Source organism: Siniperca chuatsi, linkage group LG4 (genome assembly GCF_020085105.1).
Source record: "Siniperca chuatsi isolate FFG_IHB_CAS linkage group LG4, ASM2008510v1, whole genome shotgun sequence".
NCBI lineage: Eukaryota > Metazoa > Chordata > Actinopteri > Centrarchiformes > Sinipercidae > Siniperca > Siniperca chuatsi.
Window position 1 is genome coordinate 10,112,155 of NC_058045.1, and position 7,494 is coordinate 10,119,648.

The window sequence follows — 7,494 nt, forward strand, 5'->3', positions numbered from 1 at the left end:
GTGGGGCATGAATTGCTTTTATAAATGCATAAGTGTATTGTCTTTGTTGTGTATTTGTTTTTCTTGAGTACAAAAAAGCTATTTTAATGTATCTTCTTGGACCCTGTAGGCTTTTTAAATGTTAAAATATACTTTAATGTAACATTAAGTTGAATTTTTAATTTAATGTTACACTTTTAAAAAATGTAAGTTAAATACATTACAATTGTGTCCTATCAACATTAAAACACAAGCAAAGATCCATCTTGTAACAGGGTTAAACAGTGAAAGTGACAGTGCGGACAAACCAGGTAAAACAGCTGTCAGTCATTCAGCCCTGATTATAGTCAGTGGAGTCATATTTACATTAATAATGAGGTTAAATGTGACAAAGCTAATCTCTTTATAGCCATAAAGCTATAATTCTTTTACAACACTGTTGTTTACAGAGCTGGAATGTAACTAAGTACATTTACTCAAGTACTGTACTTAAGTATAATTTTGAGGTACTTTTACTTGAGTGTTTGCATTTTATGCCACTTTATCCTTCTACTCCACCACATTTTGGAAGCCAATGTTGTACTTTTTACTCCACTACATTTATTTGACAACATTAGTTACTAGTTACTTTACAGATTCACATTATTAACACAACATATAAATCCACAATAAATGATAATGTATTATTATGGATTGAGCTTCCCAGCAGTGTATAAAGTAGTTCAAATCAGCTCCACTTTTACCAGCTGCAGCATTGGATGAACACATTAATGCATCACTAATTATAATCCAGTAATATAATTTATATGATTTTGAAATGGGCCATTCTGCATAATGAATTATTTTACTTTTGATACTTTAAGTATATTTTGATGCTAACATTTATTTACTTTTCTTAAGTAAAAGTTACATACATGACTTTTACTTGTAACAGAGTATTTCTACACCGTCGTACTGCTACTTTTACCTAAGTAAAATATACAGTATGAGTACTTCTTCCACCACTGGTTGTTTAGTTTTGCAAAAACAGTTTTATTTATTTGTTTATTTAACAGGGACCATATAGATAAACATTGTTACATACAGATAAGCAATGCAACAGATGTAATGTATACAGGGATAATATGTAAATAATATTATAAAGAGTACGGTCTAGACCTGCTCTGTAGGAAAAGTGCAATGAGATAACTTCTGTTATGAATTGGTGCTATATAACTAAAATTCAACTGAGTCTGACAAATCCACTCAACTAATAAAACAATGTAAGGTGTTCATGTTATTTTGTCCCACCATACAATCCACAGTTTCAAAAATTAACATCCACTAAATTGATGGTAACTGATGTTGAATCAACACCTCTTTGACACACTGAACACTAAAAGCTTCATAAAGTTATCTTGCATTGGAGATAAATATAGTTTACATAGGAATTTGTTCTTTCTTCAACAAAACAACGGGAGAACAAATTTTATCTACATGTAGTAACACCTATTTTATCCATTTTTTGTAGATTTTGAAACATCTTAATATATTCTGTATTTACGTTCTACTTTTTGTATGTATGTTAGGTTAATACATGTATATGCCCTAAACTTTATGCTTCAGTATGCAGCAGTAAAGGCCTTTTTGTCTAGGGTGTTTTCACAAATTGGCATGATATGAAGTTAAATCTATCAAATGATGTTAAGTATGAATGGAGGACTGTTACCAGGTGTGGCACAGACTCTCTCTATTATTAAGTTGGAGCCACACCTAAGGTTTATCTGGCTTGTTTTATTTGAGCTTAGCAACTGTGAGTCACTGCAGCCAATATTAAAGTGATATGAAGTAGTTCATGTTATATGCTGCATGTCTGTGGTATCTGCCTGGATACAGGCTAAACTGTTAGAAAAAAATCACTGTTGGAGCAGAATAAATAAATATAATTATTATATTATATATATTATATACATATATTATATGTATTATAATACATATAAATTAACATATTCGCTCTAATTGCTTTATTTCCTGGGTTCCTTCCTTTGTTTAAATGCATTTGAGCAGAAAGAGATGAACTGCAGCCTGTCTAAAGGTTATTCAGTCAGCCAATCATTTTCCTCGATTTATTTTTCCCAAAGTAAATCAAAGTCACTAGTTTTACACTGAACCGGATGCAGTAGGAGATCTATCGAAGCATGACCGATTGCCTCCTCCTCCCTCTGCTTATAGTATCAGCTTATCACCTTATCACCTTTCACTTGCGCAAATATTTCTTCACATTCCTTCCAAATCTGTTCACGCTGACTTCACTTTCATTGTCACGGCATATTTGTATAGAAACAATCAATCACAGCTTCACATGCATGCACTGAATGCCGCTTAGTGAGTCTGAGAGACAAACATTCTCAGTGAAATGAATTTATAATCCAAACAGCAATAAAATAGATTAATCTGGTATAAATAAATAAAAATCATACATTTTGACTCACCATTACCATTGAAGCTGTGTTGATTGTAGATGTTCTCCTCTCTGATGTTGAGCACCTGCTCGTCTAACCAAGTGATCTGATCTGGTGGGATATTAGAAAGTATTAAAAGTTATAGTCACAGTCACCGCCCTGAAAATTATAATTCCCCTTTCCATTGCAGGTAAATGCAGGGCATACACAAAACAAAACAAAGAGTTGAGTCACAGGGGAGTATGACACCACTGGGTGTGTACAGAAGAGGGGGGCAGACAGTCTGACTGTGACACTCAGGACCAGTGAGAAAAGACAAAGTGCATTTAGCTGTTCAGTTGTGCTGTTGCTCTTCTACTGAGGAGGAAAGTCTTCATGGGAACTGAGGGGAGTTTTTGTATTATAAATTTGCTAAATACATTTATATTTATGTTGTGTGATTCAACATCAGTGCTGATTTTTTTTAGGCTGTTGCAACATTTCTTTGATGACTCAGTCAGTAGAGCATCAGTTCAGAGGCACAGAGTGACCGAAATCAACCTAAAGGTTATTGGCTCAGGGCAATGTGTGTGTGTGTGTGTGTGTGTGTGTGCGTCAGAGAGAGTGATTGCATGAGAGAGCGAGTGTGACAACCTTGTTCTGCCTGCTGTCTCATGCGTCAGGCCCCAACTGTCTGTCTGTCTGTGGTGATCACTGAAACTACACTACGTGGCCAGAAGTACCAAACATTTAAAAAAAAAAACATAAGAATAAAATAATACACAGAAGAAAATAATAATAAAATATGCTCACGTGTTCACCCAATGCACATAGAAATAGATACAAACACCTACAAAGGTTTCAGAAGAAATAAAACAGCAGGTATGAACGGATTATGAGAGAATGGGCCCCTGGACATGTTAAAGGCCCCCCACACCTCAGACTGAAAGAGACATTTTGCAGGTGAACCAGAACTCTCAGGTGCTGCTGTTGGTTTAAAACCTGAACCTGAACGTCAGTATTTTGTTCACGCTGGACACAGAGAGAAGCCATCATACGCCTGTCCAAAGCTTCCTACCACAGCAGACCTACACTGACACTCCTCTGTTCAGATATTAAACTAAATACATACAGCACACTATATAAAATAAATATTATACGTAACCATCAGAGTAAGCCTGAGATGCAGCACGCACCTTTTCTGCTATCACAACGATATATATTGCTTTAGTAGTGTTACTGTATTTTAATGAAAAGTCGCTGAAGCCTCAGAACACAGTGCAGATGTAATATCAAAGAAAAATCAACAAAAACAAATATTGGACGGGATTTGGTTGGCTGATACTCAAAATGAAAAGACTCAGGAGCAAAACAAAAATTGATCAGGACATTGCGACTTTTAACTGTGACTTTACAACAGGAAATGTTTTTTTTAAAGAATCTTTTTATTATCAATTTTTCCAACAAATATATTTATATTTCCAATAATATCTTTTGAACCACAAATTGAAATAAATCAGAAAAAGAAACGTCCCTCCCGTTTCCCTCACTTTCTCCCTACTTTTCTCTCTTTTTACAAACACCCTGATTTATAATATATATATATATATATATATATATATATATATATATATATATATATATATATTTAAAGTCAACCACATTGACATGTACAAACTGGTTTTTAAAGTTAAAAGTGAAAACTAAAATAATCAGAGCGCACATTTCACCGCTTATGAGTTATATCTTATGAGGTATACCATTACTTTTACATTCAAACATGCCCCAATAATAGATTAAATGGTTTCAGATTTCTTCATAAACATTTAGTTTACCTCTCAAAGTGTATCTTATTTACTCTTATGTAATCTTATTTTGCCCCATACAATGAGCCATATTTTTAACCCAGACATTATTTGGCTTATCACTTTTTTCCAGTTCAGAGCAATAAGTAGCTTTGCTTGTAATATACACATATCTATAAATGTATAGTCTTCTGACAACAAGAAATGTTAACTCTTCAAACAGAGGCTCTGTCATCTGTGGGGGGGCTTTGGCCCCTGGGCCTGTGCCTGGTAGTACTGTTCAGTAATTCATCCACGAGAGCAGGTTATGTTAAAAGCACTCCTGAGGGAAATATCTGGCTCTTTAGCTGCTAAATGCTCCACTATGTTCACCAGCTAGTCACTAGCTGTGTCTGTCTGCCGTTTGGGGCTGAGCAGGTACTGTACAGTGGGTTTTTAGAGCTTTTACTCTGCAATCAGTTGCCTGCTGCGGCTGAAAACAACGATTTGAGAGTGGTGAGAGTGATCTGTAACAGTAAGCCTGAAATTGCAGCTGGACAGCAAAAAAATGAGCTGAAACTCTTTATAAAGCTCCATAAAGTCTCTGAGGATTCATCACTGCGAGTGACCTCTTTCATATTATTTTCACATTGTAATTTCATACATTGTTATAGTAAAAATATTGATTATAGCGGCTTTAAGAAAGCCCTGTTGCCATTGCACTTTGTCCTGGATCTCGGGACAGACAGGAGCCTTTGGTCAAAGGATCTCAGGTTTCTGATACTGTGATATGAGGACAGGAGTTCTATAATGTAATCAGGGGGCAAGACCATTTTACACTTTGTAAACAAACAAAGGATTATATAGAAAAGCATCTGAGTGGCAACCCTTTGCCATGAAGTGAGCTTGCACATTTGATGAAGGTGACAATGTACAGAATTGACTATAAAGCAAAGGTGTTAAACCCAATAAGGATATATTTCATGTTTTATGGGCTAAACATGAACAAATATGTATTCATTTGTTTGCCAAAAAGTAATTCACAGAAAAATAAATGTAGGCCTACAGTATGTTATCCTACATAATGATTTTACTTGTGTTTGGAGTCAGTTAGACCCCAGAGAGGTCTATCTCCTTGTTAGACCTCCAAGTAGACTTATTTGGGATTTGGGTTTAAGGTAGTGCATCATAAAAAGTACAGACACCAATCACAAACACAGAGCGTATAACACAGCTGTGAATGAAGTAATGCTTCATTTTCTGTATCTGACGTCTAAAATCATGTTTATAAGCATTTCATATATTTGGGAAAGTGAATAATCAAGCTGATAAAACAATGTTAAGTATGTTTTTTGAGCTGTTAAAGCTAGGGTAGGTAATGTTGGAGAAACTAGCAAGAGACAGCTAGATTTTGAAAGTATCCAACCAAAAAAATCCCATCCCCTCCCTTCAGGCCTCCCTCCAAAGCCACTCCCCCAAATGAGTGCACGGGCAGAGTGTGCGATGGGCTTATTACAGTTCTGCGACAGCCACAGATACCAGATTTTTTTCAGAGCATTTGATTTATTGATTGCTGTTGAGATGTAACGAGAATTTCAACAAAAATAACAAAAAATGCTTCTGAAATACATTACCTACCCTAGCTTTAAAGAGGGCCCAGGGTCTCCAGGAGGGTACAGACCTTGCTGCGGCATTCTTAACTAGTTGGAGACCTGATGAGTGATGCAAAAATGTAAAGACTTGCAGTGCAGTAAGGCAGGTGGACATGAAGGTGTGGAAGGCTTTCTCCGGGTCAGAGATACAGAGAACTGATGTGACTGAATCTTGATTTGACAAACTGATTTATTTGTTTTCCAGACTTTAATGCTAAATCAGACATGTCTCCAAGATTTAAAGCCCCTGTGTGATTGATGATTGTTGATCGCACCTATATGTCATTGTTGAACATCTCATTACAAAGCCTTGGGCATTAATATAAGACTTGGCTCTCAGTCGGCGTCCCAGTTCACCCCAAAGGTGTTGGCTAGGGTTGAGGTCAGGGCTATGTGCAGGCCAGTCAAGTAATTTCACATCAATCTAAGAAAACCACTTGGACCTGGCTTTGTGCATGGGGACATTGTCATGTTGAAACAGGGAAGGGCTCCCTAAACTGTTGCCACAATGTTGACCATAAAACACAGCTGTCTAAATTTCATCGTATACTGTAGCATTAAGGGCAAAGCCCAAACCACGAAAAACAGACTAAAATCAGAACAAACATATGTGGGCATTGGGTGTTATAATATGTGTATATATAATGTACATTAAATAAAATAAACTAAATAATAATAGCCAAATAATAAAGCCAAATTCAAACAGATTAATTCAGAGACACTTTGTAGATACAGTACATTAAACACCAAATATGGTATACTCTACTGAAGTCCTGTAATAAATCCTGCCTTCATGAAGGTTATAACGTTCACCTTCGTTGAAACATTTTAGAAGGGTGTTGATACAACTTTATGGTCATTTTGGAAGCCGTAGTTTGTATTACTACTGTTGACTTGCATTGAGTTATAGGTGGTTCTAATATTAAGTCTAGCAATGAAGAAACAGAAGTCACTGAGAAAACAAGAGAAGGTCTCTTTTTATGCGTTGCATTAACTTTGCTTATCTTGTCCAGGAACTTACATAACCACTGTGTTATAGTTTCATTCTACAAAGTTTTGTCCTCAAAATATCTTTCCACCAATTATGCCTCTTGAACGTGTTTGAGCTCGGGGGCATTCTGAACTAAATGTAAACTTTGTAACACATGGCGTTAGTGCTTTGTGTCCTCTGATGAAAAAGTAAACCTGTTGTCAGGACAAAAACTGTGTTTACTGGGTGTGTCTGCTGCCACAGTGCCAGAAATACAAGTCAGTTGCGTTTTCAGCTGTGCTGCAGTGGGAAAGATAGTGCTGATTGAGCAAAAGGGGTGTTGATATCCCACTGCCCCCCTGTGGTGACACACGGCAAATACTGTGGGCCGGTGTGTAGGTTTGAAAAAAGTAAACTATCAAGGGCAGGAAAGACATTGTTGTACAGATCAAATAGAGATCTTGTACAGTATGTGTGTCAGTCAAACACAGAGCATAGTCCTACATTTAAAACAATCCCACAGTGAAGAATGTCACTGTAAGGACTTGGATCCATGAAGTTGTGGAATTTCAAATTTCATATATTTAACTCCTTTGTGTAGTGCAGTGGTTCCCAACCTGGGGGCAGGGACCTCTACAAGAGTCTACTGGGCTACGAGTTGATTGCCCAAAAACTGAAAAAAAAAAAAA